General features: G+C 33.9%; 1 protein-coding gene across 1 annotated transcript in view; it reads right to left on the reverse strand.

Moving 5' to 3' along the window:
• Positions 1-19,836, reverse strand: part of TMEM132E (transmembrane protein 132E) — a 266,625-nt gene that overhangs the window by 232,614 nt on the left and 14,175 nt on the right. The window lies entirely within an intron of this gene.

The raw sequence follows: 19,836 nt of genomic DNA on the forward strand, positions 1-19,836 counted from the left end.
TAAAAGATGGAACTTACTGCCAGTTACTTGTCCATACATTTGAAATATAGTTCCTATGTAAAGCCTCTACTGCCTACTAAATACAGGGAAATGTCAGGTGTCTTGATACATTGGGCAATTTCCCTGTTGTCAGCACACAGAAACAGTTGCAAGTTTCCAGCATTCTGCCATTGGTGATGGGATAAAATAAATCATTCATAAACTGCAGCTCCTTTGTATTTTGCTTGTGCAGGCACATCATTAGCACAGGAGGTACAACTTTGTAATAACACAAATTATTGGACTGCTTTGTGATTCCTCAGAGTTTAGCAGAATTCAAAGTAAAATAAACACCATGATAGCAGAATAGTAAACTTCAGCAAGGAGGGGGATTTTTCAGCTTAGAGCGCTGCTTTTTATACACTGTATCATCACATCCCTATGCAGACCACCATAAGTAACACCCACACATAAAGCTAAAGAAAATAAATGACTGCCAGCAATGAAAGCAATCAGCTGAAATAGGAGGGTCAGGTCAATATAAATGGAGAGTAGTGGGCTAGATAATCATTATGGTCCACCATAGAGGAAATGAGGTGGGCTCAAAATACTTGATGTAGCTTCTAATACTTGTGCTGAAATCATAGTGTGCAAGGAAATAAGATTAATCACTCTTTGCAAATGGGACTATATACAAACGTGCAAAAAAAAACAAATTAGGCTTCAAGTTTAGCTTTTGCACCTTTTTTGGAACAAAATTTTGGTTTTAATCAGATACGTTTTATTTAATTAGATATTTTAAATTTGACCAAAGGCCAGAGAGTTTTAAGGATTTTTTAATTCATACACTGGCAAAAGTTATAAAAAAACATTTTTGTCTGTTTCATTCACTCTGTATACTAAAACTGTAGAGAAAAACCCATAAAGCTCATCCCTGCAGCCGCTATGCAATAATGCCTCAAAGAATAAACTTTCTAGTTTTGCTTCAGTAATCTATCTTGTATTTCTTAAATATAAGTTATATAAGTTATTTAACCCACCCCCAGGATATTCCTGCCAAGCCTCCTGTGGAGTCACCTTTGTGTAATGTCCCAACATTGCTAAAGGTAATGGATGTTATATGGACAAGAGCCAGCACTTTACTGGCAGGTCTGAGAAAAGTACAATCTTCCCTTAAAGCTTCTGCTCTCCGTTCCTCTAATTCTGTGACACTAAATGGAACTTTAACTGAAGAAGCTTTTATCCTCATACCACAGTTGCCTGCATATTTGAACGAAACGAAGAGCAGCTGGTAGCAATAATGGTCACATGAGGGTTTAACTGTTATGCAGCAGAACTATAGTTATTAATGGCAATGTAGGCTATTTCTGCTATTATGACACATTTAGAGGCACGGGAAAAAAATCAACGCAATAGGTCGCTCTATAATTTAAAAGCAGGCAGCAAGGAAAACAACAATACAAAATAACAGAGGAAAAAGGTTAGTCGTATTTTGAAAAAGTTGAAACCTTCTATCTGACGGTGATAAAGCACAGGCAGCTGAGGTCACCGTACAATTACAGCACGGATGTAAGAATAAAATAAGAGGTTGTATCAAAGAAATTGATGAAAGAAATGGTCATTCTACAGGCATACAATGAGTTGCTTTTTATTAGTATGTTCAATGCTAACCTTTAACACCATTTATTGAAGTATAAGCCTCAGATCTTATCATCAGGCAGTCATTCATGTCCATAACACCAGTTACCCCATTGTAAGGCAAACTTAGAACAGAATAAAATCATATCTAATGTAATGCTGAGTACAATAATGAGTTACCAAGCCCTAACTCTGATGATTTTAAAGTCAAAGATGCTCAGAATTTATATGAAGGACACAATATCATTAAAAATTTCCTTACCATCAATGCTTAAGTAATAAGTACAAGAATCTTCTTCGCTAAGGCAAAACAAATAGCTGTGATGATATAGGATGCAAATCATTCAGGTTTACACATTAATGAACCAGGGAAAAGTTTGTTCTAATTGATTACTATATATTTCTGAACAGGAAATTCATATTAGACCTCATTGGTAAATATTAGAACAGAATAGGGTACTTACATAACCAGAATAAGAACTAAGATCTGAATTAGGTTTAAAACTTAATCAAAAATACATAACAACAGGACTAATGCAGTGTAAAAGCAGGCAACAAAAACAATATTGAATAGATGTCTAGAAAAAGACTTATACCAATATAACCACAGTCTAGCCCTAAATGAGGAAATACGCAATGATCACACCAAATTTTTCAATCCCAATCCAGATCCAATCTATTTAGACCAAAGCACACACAAGTAAGCAGCACTGAGTGTACATACATGTATATGAGAAGATGATGGAGTGTAGCAGCCACTATTTTCATGGCTAGCAAGATTGTGATATGAAAATAAAGTCGGCGCATGTGAGAATTCAGAAATGCCTGGTACTGACGATTTCTGCATTTCAAATCTCTGCAAGACTAGTGAAGATAAACTGTCATAGGAGAACCTGGGTGATCCTACAAACCTGAAATGGATCCGGTGCAGGCTGAAAACATTCCCCAATTAAAAGCAAATTATTTTTAAGACATCCATCCCAGGTTTTAAGGATCACACAGGTTCTCCCATGATAGTCTATCTTACCAGTCTTGGAAAGGTTTAGCTGACCCTATGTGTTTCTTTTCATCTGGATCTAAACAACAGAGTCTGGAAATATTCATTTTATCCTCCTTTCAATTATACTAATACTCTTGTCACATTCAAGAATGTAAAGAGAAACTGAAATCCAATAAAAGGAACATCTCCAGTCCCTGATGAAGAGGAATGCAACATGTAAATTTGGTAAAACCAGACACTTCTAGATACACACATGCATGGGTTTTCAGTTTCATGCTATAATAACATTATGATAAGGCTGGAGCAAATATGAGTTTTCTGTTTTAGAAAGGGCGCTAGTCCCCGTTCTTTGCATTTTGTTCTGCACAGTGGTTGGAACAAGTGCCATCACTCCCTGACCACAGAAGTTACAAGTTAGTATTATTTTCTGCTTTAGTTCTTATAGATTACATCTCATAAATATAAGAAGGCATAGGCCTCCTAGTCCACAGCTTCTGACGGAGGGAGAAATGACTACATCATGTTTGACACATGCTAAACATATGTTAATGATGTTGAAAACTTGTGCATTTATAACTGCCTATAAAGCAGGAAAAAAAAAAAAAAAACAACCAACAAGGTTACATGAATATTTTAGTGAAGAGGGAAGCAAGAAGACTTTAAAAATGTATGTTTTGTGCTTTGTGGTTTTATTCTGTGCATGAACATATTACAAGAGGAAACAGACTTTGATGGCAATGACAGATGAGTATAGATAGGTTTCATGACTCTTGCTATACCTATCCTAAAATCAAACCTACGAAAATTCTGGATAATTTAATGTAAGAAAAAAATCTAAAAGCTGAAATTACTTTTAGGAAAATAAATTCATTTTGTAATGATAATATCAGTTATATAAGCAGTAAAAGCTGTATATAAATATCAAAATATCAAAGCCATGCTAATAGACTAAACTGCACCATCCCTATATAACAAACAAAACAAACACTAAAAAGCAAACATGATTTAAAGTTGTGTTAAACAACCTATTGGTTACAACTTAATGCAAAACATTATTTACATCTGTAATCTCTGTTCATCAGTGAAGCTGGGTGATCCAGCAAACCTGGAATGGATTTCTTCTAAGTCATTTGTAAGCAAATGTTTTGAATCATAGACCAGATCTTTTCCAGGTTTGAAACTGTTAAACAAAATGCTGCTTTTTTGACAAACTATGGAAAATCTGTCTATGCCAATTGCTTTGATTAAAAATTTAAAAAATTCTAGCAAAAGTAGTAAAATATCCTGATAAAGCAGGAGCTGCTGTTCCTCAGGCAATATTATAAGGTCTTATGACTTATTTTGTTAACCTTAAGTTGCCTTTTTAAAACTGGGTGTAGTGTTTTTTAACATTGATACAGAAATCGTCTATGTTTCACACTCTGGATGCACATATGTCTTTCTGTCAAAAGAGTCTATATTGATCTTCGGGGGGGGTTAAAGCATAATTGTTTTTAGTCTGATAACCTGCATGGATGGTACCTGCAACAGAGATTGAATGCTAGAAATAATCATTGACCATATATCTTGTATATTTAAATTCTGCAATCTATAGGAGTTCTAGAGAGCTCAGTAGGATGTTTGAATCTTTGAGAGATTACAAATTACTCACCTACATAAAAAATAGTTATAAATAACCATGTTTTTATTCAACATCTCCTTTTCCCAAACGTTTTCTAAAAACTCCTACATTTTTTCCTGAAAGTACATATGTAAAGATCATTCTCCTTCTGAACTATCAGGAATTTAAATGTAGAATTAAACTTGATGAAAATCATTATTTTGTCATTTCTAACAATTGATATTTATGTGGATTCCTTTCTTACAGTATGTTCAGAATGTGTTCTGGCCCCCATTACATTAGCATGTCACAATAACTAATATGCTGTCCATACAGGCCAGATGTATCCAATAGACCCTGAACAAATACAACCAGCACCTCAACAACAGTGCATACTGTAGACTTTCAGATATCTGTAAACCAATTTAAATAAAAATGTGCCACTGCTTTGGGAACTATTTCAACTCTTACCTTAATGCACCCAACAAGTACAATAATCATACTAGAGAAAGCATGTCTGTACATACTATGTATTATTACACGGTGCATTGGAGACAATAAAAAAACAGAGATGTAACCTGTTATTACCCAAGATGAGACCGCAGGAAATGATGTCTGAGTACCTACCCACTATGGCATTCAGATAACCACCTAGAAAAAGTTGTGTTTCATTCTAAATCTGAGTACAAAGTCAAAGGACTTCAAGCATATAATTGGGCAAGTTACAAGCCGCTTAAATTACATATAACTCAATCACCAGCGGTGATGTATATAAGAGCCACTGCTCTTTGTTGTGTCATTGTTGTGTCCTCATTGTAAAGTTCTTAGTATTATCCACTACAATTTCTTCAGTACAAATTTATTAGTCTTAAAATTTTTACCATGGTAATGAATAAAGTTAAAAACTGTAACTACAATAATATATCAAATACATTGGGCTAAAATTAGTGGATTTTAAAGGACCAATAGTAATGAAAACATTTTTCTCATAACTGTTTGGAATTAATACAAGTAATTATAAGATTCAGTATATGCATTTTTTTAAATTTCATATGCCCTTTTATTTTTTTTCTACGTTTTTTAAATTTAAGTGGCAGGAGTTGTGACAAATGTTTACCTCTGCCAGGGGCGCTAGACCAGTTGCAGTAACATAGAAAAAAATTAAAAGGAAAAACATTTTGCTGATTTTGACCAAATTTTGCTGGACAGGTAGGTCTGCATGTAAAAGTGAAAACATTAAACCAAGTAAAATTTAACAAAAATAAATTACCATACAAAATACTAATATTCCAAATACTAATTACTTAAATAATATTTCCAAGTATTCTCCTGTTGACTTAATACATAAAATTTTGTTCTAAACCAAATCACCAGTGATCCAGTTTGCATATGAATTAGTATAAGATAGTCAATGTAACATATGGAAAAAAACAAGAAGCTTTTAAAGTTCACTTTATTTTCCTGGAAGAGAACATGGAGAGCTAAAAAAATGTGTGGAATAGAAGACTTTAGCCATATAGTGACTTTAAATGCATCAATCCCTTTTACAGTAGCAATAAAGTTAAAGCACTCATCCATGTAATACCTACTTTGGCAATGTTTCATCAGTTAATGTAAAACTTTGGTTTTGATAAAACTGTACATTTGCAAAAGAAAAGATAAGAGAAGATGTAAACTTTTCTCAAAGGACTACACATCTTTCAAATGTCCTAAATGTCGAAAGTCAGATATCTACTACGGGTCCTGGCCCTGCAGTCAGCTTAAACCAAAGTTAAATAGCTACTACACAGTCCTTGATCCTTTTGAGTTCATACTGAGTATCACAAATCTGATTTGTGATGCCGCTTTCAAACTGCTGAAGTCAGTGCAACTTCAAATGGTAATACACCAGAAGAGAGAATGGCCAGCAGATCAGACTTTTAATGGAATATATCTGACACTATTTTGGGTGCTGGAGATGGGTAAAATTGTCATGAATTATCAAAGCCTCTGTTTTATATATTTATATATATATATAGCAATGACTGCAGGAAGAGATAGACCAAGAAAAATTATCCCCATACCCCTTCATTCTAATGCCCCTCCTACCTGATATATATATATATATATATACACACATATACAAATAATAATAAAAAAGAGAGAAGGGTTGTTCTTTCCTGCAACTTCCATAAATAAAAGCAAGGTCTTTATCTAATAAAATTTTAGAGCTTCTGACAAATTATGGTCCAATATATATACATATAGATGCTCCATAGAATGCTACAATAATAACAAACTAAAAATATTAACAATATTATTTACTTTTTAATCAATTGCTATAAAAAAACATATCTATTACACACCTAAATTGAGAATCTTCACATGCGAATGATTATGTAAATATTCACTTTATTTATGAAAAACAAATTTCTGTTCACACTGATTACCCAGTCAAGTGAAGATTCATTATGTAAACAGAATAATGCATATTACATAATTGGATATTTACACAATTTATTGTTTGATGATTTTCAACTCCTTTAGTAAATCAACCATCTTTAGAAACCCAACAACAGAAGTTTAGTCAACAGACCATGAACTGATTTTACCATTTTCAAGAAGATGGACACCAAAGTTTTTCTGAGGTTAATTAGTCAGTTCAGTTTAGCATGCTTCACTGGTCCAATGACGTTCTGCAACTATTTTAACTGCTGAGCCGATATGAATTATCATCTTACAAAGGTAGCATCCATGGTTTGAATAAAACACATAGATTTAACAGCTGTGTCTGCTGATGAAATATAGCTGTCCTCGTTTGAGGAGTCTGTAAATGGCAGGCCTTAAGGGCCATTATTATTTGTGTTAATACATAAAATTCTTAAAATGTATTTTACCAAAATGTGGTTTATTACTCTTTACTGTCAAGATTATTTTAAAATACATTTTTGCATCAAAAGTGATGTTTGCAAGAGTTTATTTGGAAGTATAAAGAACTAAAGCATTTGTATACACCATAAACAGTAAAGAACAAACAAACAAGTGGCATTTTTACTATTTATGTACTTATTCTATGCCTGGTGCAAAGGAAGATTTTCAGGACATACATGCACCATCCCAGTTCAATATCCCAAATATTACTATAAATAATCTGTATCTTCACTTGTAGTAATAGGGATCTTTCATGAAATGTTTTTTTAAGTAGTGACACTATCACTTTTCCTCCTGTAACAGTTGGCGAAAGCCTGTCAAAGAAAACTGTGCATGCCACAAGATTCCTCCAGGTGTTTGAAATAGTCTTTTGGATTTACCGCAGTACATTAGTAGTATTAATTAGAAAATAAATGTCATATGAAAGCTATTCCTGTGACAAGCTGGGAAGAAGGCAAAGTACATGTAGTCAGTACTTACCTCTCTTATCTCTACTTATCTCTCTGCAACTGATCTTTTCCTATTATTGTGCCAATGTAAATAATACATATGAAATATACATGGAAAAGAGTCTTTTTTTAACACTAGCACATTTTTTTTACAATACTACCTAATATGTGTATTTAAAATTTTGTGAGCAAAGAAAAAAACTGAATTATTTGCTTCATTGACACTTGCTTTTATTGTTTCAGCATCACTGAGCAAAGACATATTTTAAGAATATTAAGTTACCAGCCAATACCTGTTCCTTTAACAAAAATAAATATCTGCAGAGTTTATTCCACATGCCAAGCCACCATATTTAAACAGCAAAAAGTGATCAGTAAGCAAAAATCTCAGCTCATTGGACACTTTTTTTTATGAATCTGTTGGTTATTATATGTACAAAATACATAAATCATTTTCATTATTACACAACGTCTTTAACTCAGCATTCATAGAACAGCACCTCCCACAGCAATAGATCATCACAGCAGCCACAGTCATCCACGGTTGAGATTAAAAACATGATTTAAGTCTCTATAAAATACCATTTTTCCCCTGCAAATGTAGGAGTGTTCTTCTCAAATGTGGTTTTAAAGAGTGAGTTTTACTTATTATTATATGCACTTTAAGTAAAATAATACACATACATATGTAAGTAGGATTTGTCTAGAATTAAAAAAAAATTACAAATAGTGTCTACTACTCAACACCCAAGATTTAGGAAATAGAAATAGAGATCTAAGAAATAGAGTTTTGGCAACAGCTTTGGGGCAAGGGCCAGAAACAAACATAGACGCTCTGTACACTATAAAATAAAAAAAAAAAACCTCTATATTTGTTTTATTTATTTTTCTGTATTTACCTAGCTTACCAGGAAAGTCAAAAGGACTACCATTGACTACCATGGGAGAACCTGAGTGATCCCACAAACATGGAGTGGTTTTCTTAAAAATTGTTGTGCAATGTTTGCAAATTCAGGACTGGACCATTCAAGGTTTGCTGGATCATCCAAGTTCTCCCAAGAGGTTGTCCCTGAGCTGCTAAAGTTAACTTTGTTTATTGATAAGGCAATAGGTATTTATCTTTAAATAGGGAGCAGAGCTTAAATAGGCACACTCTGTTCTCACACTTCTAGTAATCAGCACATGAAACTCGTGGAGTATTGTTCCACATACAACCACATAAGTTTTTGCCCCTACAAAATGAAGTCCCTTAAGTTTTGAGGAACATTTTGAAGTGTTTTAAACATAATCCAAAGAACAATGCAGGAATATGTGTACTTGGGGCTACATTAACAGATGCACAGAATTTTTAATGTAAAGACCAGTTGAACCCTCCTAATTTATTATAGGTAGTCCCCAGGTTACATAGAAGATAGAGACCGCAGGTTTGTTCCTAGGTTGAATTTGTATGTAAGTCGGAACAGGTACATTATTTTTAATAAATGCATTTAGGATAGATGTTTGTTTCAACATATTATTAGGCAGTGTGGTGTCAGTTACTGTATATAATCCCTACTGTGAGTTAATCACAAAGCAAGGAAAAAAAATCTTTATGGTGCCTAGACATTCATTAACTTTTGGAGCAATCTGTGCTTTGATATGCAAAAAGAAACACCTGCAAAGTTTGTCTTGGTCATTAACCCCCTTGGCGTTCTAATTCTGTCTGTATTTTCATGCAAAAAAAGTGACATTTTTGAATGGAAAATAAAAAAAATATTGGCATTTATTTTACATTGTAGGCCTATAATTCTTAGGCATAACTCACCGAAATATGTCCAATATTTATTAAATTGAATAATAAACTTTTATTTAAAAAAAATCTGTTAAAACAAGGGTTTTATAAAAAAAATACTAAAACCTGTAATATAACTGTATAGTAGCATATATAATATATGTCTAATATAATTATATATATATATATATATATATATATATATATAGTATATAAAGATTTCTTTGTATTGGATTCAATACATTTATTTTGTATCGAATCCAATACAAAATTATTTTCCTTTCCCGCGTCACCTCCAGCCCGCACTGATGCATGCCCGGAGAACGTCTCTGCAGTCACGGGCTGAAGATTGGAGGAAGAAGACATGTCCCAAGAACCTGCAGGGACGAACAGGACGTTGGGGGATGCCAAATGAACAAGGTAAGTGTTTTTTTAATGTTTTGGCGACCTCGAGTGTGACTCGGGATTACCACTTTTAGCAACTAAAATCCACCCCGAGTCACACTTGAGATTACTGCTAAGGAGTTTAAAGAGTTACAAGATATTGTACAAGAGCTTCAGTCTCAGCTGTGTTTAGCAAAGATTTCTTCTGCAAGTCATGCAAACCGCCCCTTCCCCCCATCAAACCTCCATCCTGTACACGAGCAGGCAGGGAAGCCCCATTCATATCTAGGAGTCATACGTATGTTAGATGTCCTTAACTTGGGGACTACCTGCATTATAATGTAGTAAGGTTGCATAATAAATAATGATTTTGACATGTTGTTACTTTTGTTACTAGCCAACACCATGGAAGCTAAAACATGGGAAACATTCAACAATCCAATGCTCCTTTACCTGTAGTAAAAAAAAGTTACATTTTTGTAAAAATAAATAAATTTTTATTTTTACCCAAGTTTTCCCCTTTTATGAAAGAAGTCTGTGCTAAGAATAGTTTTCTCATATCCTTTTTATGAAGATAATATTTCCTGTCAGTAAAAGCTATGTTGAACCCATCCAAGCCCAAGAGGAAAAAAGGCTACTAGTGTCACCTGCTGCAATTACTTTAATTGCCAATAATGTGTTTATTGAAGTAAAGATGGCTCTTTTATTATTGATGAAACTGTGCCTTTCAAGCTATTTTCAGTAGCTAGGCTTATTTTAAATGCACAGTGCACACATTGGGGTCATGATATTCACAAGCAATTGTTTTTCTACACATATCTAAGTTTTCCCTTCTGTTAAATAACAGCTGTGGAGTTATGCGTACACACTTCCAATTTTTATCGTTCCAATCGAACGACGAACGATCGATTGGGCAAAAAATCGTTCGTAAAAAAGTAACCAACGACGCCGACGAACGAGGAAAGTCGCTGGAAACGAACGACCGGACCGACGGATCGGATTGGACGACGATCGTTGAACATCGTTCGTGTGTACGGTCGTTCGTTGATCGTCCATGTGCAGAGCATGCGTGATGAACGAACGTTCGTTCACTTTCCTGTCGTGCACATAGTTCCTCTATCGCTCAAACGATCGTATCTATTGTGTGTACAATATCTACGAACGATCGTGTCGTTAACTCTATGTGCAGGATCGGTGCTATACGATCGTTCGTATATATCGTGCATGAACGTTCGTCGTTCGTTTTCCAACGATAATAATTGGAAGTGTGTACGTAGCTTTAGTGTGGGATATTTGGCAATGAAGAAGATTTACAGTTGAAGATAACTTTAGTCTTGACATGACTGCATTTTTATTTTACTCTAACCTTGAGTTTATGATAGTCATTAGTCCTAGTTTTAATACATTTTTCCAAATTTTAGAGAGCTAGAATTAAACATTAGATTGCTATGGTTTATAGCAAGTTTGAATATCTCTAGAGCATCATTATACAAATTGCAACAAACATTTGTCTACATGTAGTATTTGCTAATAAAGAATACACCCAAAATATAATAGAAACAGAAATGAAAAAAAAAATCAATATGAAGGGATTTTTACTGGTCATCTTAAAATATTGGATCATTTTAAAACAATTTTGTTTCCAAACATGCACATCAAGTTCAGTGTCAGGATGGTTCTCTGTAGACAGCTAGAACAAACGTTTATATCTGCTCAGCCAGCATTTGATTTTATACCTCATTCTCTCCAAAGGTTATGTCTTTTATTCCTTATTTAGACAGATTATGAATCCAATGTACCAAAATTATTTAAGTGTAGCAATAGGATATTGTATTAACAGATTAAAACCTACTTTAAACTAGTATCAGTATATTTATGGGTGGGGATGCCTAAAGTAGACATTTCAATAACTTGACAAGTCTAATAATAAACTACTAACATGTAAAATAAATTATAATACATATAACTTTTCAGATAGGCAGAGCCTGTCAAAAATAAAAGGCCATCTCTTACCAAGTGACCTAGTCTAAAGAGTAAAAGTCTAAATAAATTGAGGGAAAATTAACTTCAAGTATCCAATCATGTAAGCATCAAGCAAATTCTTGTGTTTTGCAACAGCACGCAATTGGACATTCAAAGCAAACATTACTACAAATTATGATGCAAAGTTTCTAAATTCCAGGATTTTTAAATACTACCTTTACCCTTCCTGTAAGGCTACTCCTGCACTGCGTGGACTAAATGCTTGTTTAGGACTGCTCATCCTAAATTTCTTTTCCCCAACAGCTGGCGCGGCTACTTTTCCATCAGACTTCCAAGTTGTGCACAGGTCTTTGGCATCCTCACTTACAATTTAGGACTAATAGTCAAGCATTGTATGGGATGATAACAGTGTCCGTAACCATGTCTTGCAGTGTCTTATGAAGGATGTGCCTGCTGGAATTAGGAAAAAAATGTAAGTAAGATCTTGTCTTCAAAGACCCCAAACACTTACCTTTCTTTCTAAATATGCTATGTATGGGAGATGGCTTCCATGGGTGGTTTACGTTAAAAGGATACTATATCCACAACTCACAGTACATTAGTGGAAAGAATGCCTCCTAAACTGATGGCCATTGGGAAGGCTGCCACTCTTACACTCCTGGTTGAAAAACACTGCTTCAGGTGCTTAGGCCCATTGCACTCTGCTTTTCTCCAATGATCAGGGTACCACTGTGACAGTGTAGCAAGTCAAAGGGTAAAATGTAGAGCCATCTGTTTCAGACAACTGGGAACACCGCCAAGAAATGTGCAGAAAGTGGGATTTACATGGTAGAGGTCACTTAGTTCTAGAAATATAGGCTGACCCTAGATGATAGCTGACCATAGATAGAACATTTTCAGATAAGAACTGTGATCTCCGTGGGGGAAATGACCTGTTAAACCTCTGCCTTATTTTACAAGCATGCACCAAAAATTAAACAAAAAGGCTTGCATCAACCAAAATATATTTTTAGTACAGAAAAAAAGTAAAAATCTTTTGCAGCTTAGTATGTACTGCCTTTCTGCTCTCATGGATATTTTTTAGGCAGCTCACCTAAATACCCTACTTTCTATGAAAAATAGAGAAGGAGAATAATCGGACAAAAGGAGAAGAAAACACAGAGGCTAGAAGATAACAGAATACAAAGTACACCTGCTCTCCACAGTTCTGGGTAGAAATGAAAAAAAGCACAGCCCATTGAGCTCACTGTCAAGATTAATCAAACTCAAAATTGGAATGTGTGCTTACCTTTATTTTTTGTACAACATGCCTGAATATAAGTTATAGAACATAAAAAATAAATAAGCAGGATCTGAAAAGGTAAAAGCTGGCACAAGGGTAAATAGCTGTCTTGTCACACGATATGATGCATACTCTAGTGAAATCAAACCTGCCACCTAACAGCCTTTTTCTTTACCAAGAGACTGATGTATGGCTTTTCTAAGTGACATGCTTCTACATCAAGAATGCGTAAGTCTCTTTTAACTACAGAAATTCTTGTTTTTGCAATAAACACTTCACACAGCATTTCATAGATATATAAACAGACACTTTGCTAGGTAACATACATTTATTTGTGCTTCTAAGAACCAGAAATCATTTAAAGCCTATGCAAACTGAAGTACAAAATATAATATATTGTAAATTACTATTCTTTAAATGTGGTGGCTGTATTTGGTTTAATTTTAAGGCTTTTTTTCCTTTACTTACATATAGTAATATACATATACATATAGTATATGTATATTACTATATGTAAGTATATGTATATGTAAGTATACATATACATATACTTACATATAGTAATCTGTGTTTTTTATATGTAGAAGCAGTGTTGCCACCATAAAACAAGAAATACTTTAGGACCACACAACAATTCTTCCTTTTCTTGCCCCTTATTGGCAAGAGGTATTATGCAGTCCACTTGGAATGCTAGCAACAATGTTCAATAATAATTTAAAGACAAGGTTATTACATCACACATTTTTTAGCATGATCAATAGTTTTTCCCATCTCCAGATGACTGCATGTAATATTTGTTTTCTTAGAGTATACCATAAAGCTTTGATTCTGTGGTGGCCCACTATGTCCATTTTCTGAGATCGGACTAGTCAGGGAAAAGGGAAAGGTATAGAGGCAAAACTCTTCTCTAATAATTTTAGTTTGAAGCCAACCCTAATAAATCATCAATTTATAATTACAAGAAAAGATAGATACAGAGAGAGCTTTTTAAGGCTTGCCATTTAAGTTGAGTTTACTCAGATAAAGAATATATATCATAAAATACATACATAGGCTTTTAACAGTCTCAAGAACAAAAACAGTTGTAACATGGATGAAGATAATGAAATTATTTGGTCCCTTTATTCATGATCGTTTCTGTAGTGCAGTAGCCTGTTTCTGTGTTTCTGCCTAGCAGACAGAAACACAGTACTGCACTACAGAAACAAATTACCAACTAGAAAGCTTTTCTTCTCTCCACAAATATGAGTGGGAATAACCAAACCTAGCCTAATGTCCATATTTCCTGGATATTCGACTAGAAATAAAAAGTACTTAGAGAGCACACCTCTGTTTTCTACACACCACTATCTCAAATGTAAAAGTGTCTCTAAACAATCCCCTGAGGAAGCCTATCCAGAAACGCGTCAGGATCGGAGACTGCAATACTATTTTTGATCATGAATTAAGAGACCAAAATAATTTACTTATCATATTACAACTGGTATTGTTCTTGAGAATGTTAAAAGCTTATCCATATCTTTCTTTATATATATTCTTTATCTGAGTAAACTCAACCTAAAACGCAAGCCTTTCTGTAACTTTTCTGGGAATGCCTAATTACTATCTGTGCTGGCTTAGCTTCTCTGTCCCTCCCTTCACGGCTCTAGAAAACCTTTTATGTAGCAACTCGGGAAGATGTGAAGTTTACTGGGGCTTATAATGTCACAACCAAAATGGTGAAGCCCAGAAGCCTTTTAAGAGCTTTTGAAACACTAGAGAAGAAAGGTTTTTGCAGGTAAATTACATATGTAAAATATGGTAAATTTGCATCTAAATTTTTTGCAACAATAATCGTAAACCTATAAGTGACAAAAGTTATCTTAGGTCGAGCAGGAGTAACTCCATTAAGCAGCAATAGTTTATATTTATTGGCAAAATACAATAGTATAGTACAAAATATATTGTATATTTATTTTGGTTTGTTGGCAGATATTATTGTGTTACATGCTGCATACAAACCAGTCTGCCTATGCCAGCTGTGTCTGACTACTGTGCAACTAAAATTTAATGTCACATGTTGTGATATACACTTTTTTCAGATTTATAACTGTTTAGGGCTTAGCTGGTTGAACAGAAATTTAATGGGCTGTTCAGACAGACCCTTACATTACATAGCTGCCTGTAAATCAAAAGGACATGAAGATATTGTAAAACTTAACCACAGTTAGTCAGGTTGAAAAAGACATATGTCCATTGCATTCACCCAAAAGATAAAAACAAAGAATTTTAAAACCTGGTTTCTATGAACCCTAAACCTGCAGTTAATAAAAAAAAAAGTTATAAAACTTGGTTCAATGTGCTCATAGACAATTGACTACTCTAAGAATACAGAGAACAGTATTAATACCTAATATTAATAGCATGTTATAACTTGTGCATTAAAAAAATCTAACCTTTTACAAAACAATCTACAGTGTTGGCTAGAAGTAGGCTTGCTGGGAATATTTTCCACATTTCTTATGTTTCTTCATGTATTCCTATTTCTGCCTGTTCCACAGTTCCTTCTTTAATGTAAAGGAGGATACAGACACCTTTAGACCTGTTGCCAGACAAATTTCAGCACAACCTATTGTTGTAAACCTATTACTCTTATAAAAAAAAACATTATTGTAATATTTTTGAAAGTGGACTGAATTATGGGTAGCTGTTTTCAATCCCCTTTGCTTCATTAGTGTAGAAAGGAAAGCACAAAAAGTAACGTGTTTTTTCAAACAGACTATATAGAGCTTTTGCTTAATTTTAGGGTAAAGTGTATGTAAATATTCACAATACTTTCCAATAAAGTATGGAAGTGTTCAAACCCCTGTCCTGTTTTGTTTGTGTACCTATTGGGAAAATAAAGCCTCTTTTTGCCTGATGACCATTGACACTGAGATCAAAATTGAAATAAAATAAAAATTCAGTGGAGCAAGAGGCAAGGGGAAACATATAGCAAAAAAAACTGATTTATTCAAACTTTGGGATTTAAATATACTTTAAATATACAGTAACCCGATTATTTACTAGTAATGTTTTACCATAAGAATTTAAACTTTATTTAATACTACAAGTACATATTTTATAGACTTATAGTTGAAGAAAATGCCTTGTGTTTTGCTTCCGTGCACCACCCTATTCACTTCCCCCAATTAGGATTATTTCTGTTCTTTTTGCCTCTGTCAGCTAGGGATCCTAAATATTCCAGGTAGGTCGAATTCAGTAAGACAGCGATGAAGGTACTAATATAACAGGAAAATAAATTCAGGTGGACAGATTTCAGACCAGATACATGCATAAACCACCTTTACACAATAAACATATATAATTAACACATTAGTGATTAGGTATTGTTTGTGATTAAGACAATTGGGTATGTGTGTCATATTCTTTATTCTTACATTTGGCAATTTAATTTAAAATCAACATAAAAATAAAAGATAAAATAATAAAAATAATTAAAAAAAAATAAATCCTGCATTCACTATAGTTCTGACTGGAGAATATGTGACGAAAATAAATATCTGGTTCACACAATTGCATAGGGTTGATTAGCTTTTAAATCAAAAAGCTACTATCTAAAAAAAATGATCAATAATAAATGTTAAGATCATTTCAGAAAAGAAATAAAAAAAAAAGACTTTGAAAGATCATATTGAAATTCTAGTTTCACTCAATAGTATTATTTTGTACTCCAGGCTAGATTTTATTCTACTGTCTTCTGTGACTTAGAGTGTGGCAGCTGGCATAGTAACTGCTGTTTTAATTTGGTACTAAAGTATCATAAATAATAAAAAGTATAAAGAATTTATATAGCTTTCCACATGAAAAGCTGCAACAAAAAGCCATTAACACAAGACTCCATTAATTGCACTCGACTATGTTATTAGAGCTAATTGCGTTCAACATTAGTTGAAAGAACAGAAGCGTTAAGAAGTCAAGGTTTTAAAGCTGACCATTAAGTATAAATCAGTAAACCCATGAAGCAGATACTTTACATTTCAGGCCAAGGGGTAAATATATGAGAAGTCAGGAAAAATTAGCAAATTCGAGAAGTCATTTCATTATTCATCCCTCTTCAGGATAAGACTACGGTCTACCATTTGTGACCTAGTTTAATAAACTAATTTCTTAGTCACAGTGTATTATTCTTTGATAATACATTCCATTGTACTATTCATTTTTAAGTGAACCTGTTAAGCTTCTAACAAAAAATGACACTGATTTTAAAATGACGCTGAGTCCAAAGAGCATCAGGCACCTCTAGATACCTGTATATTAGGTAAGAGCACTGTAATGTTTTCAATGGTTCCAGAAACCTTGGTCAATCAATCATTGAAACAATAACTAATGTAGTATTCCATAACTGGCTATCCTCTGTTTAAGCTTTACTATTTGCTAAACTGTACAAACAGCAGAGCGGGATGTTTTGAGAGAGGTGCGACCAAAATTAGAGTTGTGATTTTCATAGCAAAGAGATTTAGATGTTCTCTGGGCACTGCACAGCAACAGGCTTTGCATATAAACATTCCGGAATCTAAACATGTTTATTCATATCAACCATTCTATTGCTGTGCATACTTTACAGGTTCCAATGTGGAAAAAATAGGTACTAAACAATCGTGTGGATCTAAGGCATCCACCAGAACAAACATGATGCCTAATAACATTTTAAACTTGCAAACTTGAGATAACAATATCCAATATTTTAGATATACATCCTCAATTAAACAGTCTTCTCTGAAATGTTTCATGCATACTAAATATACTTTTTACATTTCTGCCAATCTATACTCTGTAAATCACAACTCCCAAATATAGATTCTCAAAGCATTCTTTGGACCATCTTGGTAAAGATTAGCATCTGCCAACATTGCATGTAATTGAGGCAATACATAAAAACCTGCCCAACACACAGACCATGCTCTCTTTTCTTCTTTCATACTAATAAAGCCATATTTTAGATAAACACATAAAGTTATTCTACAGGCTAATCTAAATAAAATATGATTTTTTATTCATAGCTACACAAGCTTAAACCTTTAACAAAAGCAGAGGTACTAAAAAGTTAGGCTAAATCTCAAAAGTAAAAATTCTAAATATTTATGTGTGATTAGATGAAATTCTTTAGTAAGAAAGAGCAAAGTGCAATATTAATACGTAAAGTGCAGTAAAGCAGAGCAATCAAACGCATTTCATCTTTCATCTGTTTAAAGCAATCAGGTTGGTTGCTGGGGTTACTGCACTTTGCAGATTGTTCTCTGCCTTATTAAATAAGCCAGATAATTTTTACTTGTTTAAACTTCAAGATCTGCTGAGAAGTAGGAGTGTTTTCTGCTGTCATGCAATTACCTTCATCACAGGGATTTATTAGTTGTTCCATGGAACACAAAATAGATTTAACACATTAAGTTCATTTTTCTTTACACCAGTCTATAGAAGGCACAAAAAGCAATCTATCAAACCATTTTTTCATACTCACTAGCATTTTAGTTTGTTTTTGGTATAAATAAAGATAAAACAGTTTCTGGGCTCCTTATAAAATACATTGTGTTTTACAAAAAAATCATGTACTGTATATGTAATCATGAGAAGTATATAGACTGCCATTACCAATCTTTTCTCCATGACAATGTGGATTTTTTTCATACTGATCCATGAACTTTAGGATAGGCAACATCACTTTTCCAAAAGTATGCAGACTGGAACTTTTGTCTGCATGCTTATGCCACCTAAGGAATTCATAAAACTCAAAGATAAAGGCGAACAATTGCAACCTTCATAGGGGAAATTTTCTTGACATTAGAAAGATTTCCACTCATCCTTCCTGTTGGCTCTTCAGGACAGAACATGTATGGAAACCTCCCTAAAGAAAGCCAAATGGGAAAAAAAGAACAGCATTTACTACTCTAGCCAACACAAAAAAGAAGTATTGGTTTTAGATACACATTTTGGATGAATACAGAAATGTGATCAATATGTTTGCTACATAGTGATCACACTCTGCCCAATGATTATTGAATTACTATGGGGAATTTATGCTATGCATGTATCTATGCTGTCAGACATTGCACACAACACCTCTAATGCATTCATTTTCCTTACTGTGTAGAGTACTACTCTACTCTCCTTTGGACAACACATTAAATTTAACATCTAGGGTGATCCCTTGCTGCAATCAAAATTATTGTTTAAAGGACAGTTTTTATAGGCTATTTTGTATCCAACTTGTTTGGTTTATTTTTGTTTTTTGTAAAACAATGTGTCCACAAAGTGACCACAAATGATTTACAACTAGTCTGTTTTGGTAACCAGGTTACAATGCTACCTCCATAATTCCAGCCAAGAGATACACTAGCTTATTCAGACTGGGAAGCACAAGCACTACCTATTTATAAACTGGGAATAGTGATGTGTGATCTTGGCCATGCGTCACTTTGGGTATTGATCCAGCAAGCTGACCTGGGAACAGATACTAGACTCTGCTGCTTCTACACTGATCCCAAGGAAATGAAGCTGTACTCTGCAACATCTTGGGTTTCCCCCAAGGCTTCTGCTGACAATATGCACTTTACCTAGAACTAGCATTCACTGCCTGAAAAGTCACTGACCCCTACTTAGCCATTTACTTACTATTCTTCTGTGACGTATTATCACAACTGACTGTCACAATAGATGATTCATTAAAAGGAATTTAGGCTTTTTACTTACCAAGTTGAATTATCACCTTACAATGGGTAATTCACTTGGTGAATGTGGTGATTTTTTTTTTTTTGTTTTTTTGAAGAATACCTAAATACACACAAGGAAATATAAAAAAAA

The sequence above is a fragment of the Pyxicephalus adspersus genome, chromosome 1 (genome assembly GCF_032062135.1).
Source record: "Pyxicephalus adspersus chromosome 1, UCB_Pads_2.0, whole genome shotgun sequence".
Classification (NCBI taxonomy): Eukaryota; Metazoa; Chordata; class Amphibia; order Anura; family Pyxicephalidae; genus Pyxicephalus; species Pyxicephalus adspersus.